Below are 308 nucleotides of genomic sequence, written 5' to 3' on the forward strand. Positions count from 1 at the left end.
CTACAGTTCATGGGATCCCAAAGAGTCAGACATGACTGAGCAACTGAACTGAACTGAACTGAAGCGACCATACCCCCATAAAATAACACCATTCCTCAAAACATTTTAAATTCACCTTTAAGAATCACTTTCTCCCCAGAATTTAATTTGAAAACCATCTTGCTCTGAATTTAATTGTGTTGCCCTTTCCTTACTTTTGGTCTAAAATCATCTAATGAGTTTTTCTTGGTCGAGGAGGAGCCAAGATGGCGGAGGAGTAGGACAGGGAGAACACTTTCTCCCCCACAAATTCATCAAAAGAGCATTTA

The sequence above is a fragment of the Bison bison genome, unplaced genomic scaffold (genome assembly GCF_000754665.1).
Source record: "Bison bison bison isolate TAMUID 2011002044 unplaced genomic scaffold, Bison_UMD1.0 scf7180017864113, whole genome shotgun sequence".
NCBI lineage: Eukaryota > Metazoa > Chordata > Mammalia > Artiodactyla > Bovidae > Bison > Bison bison.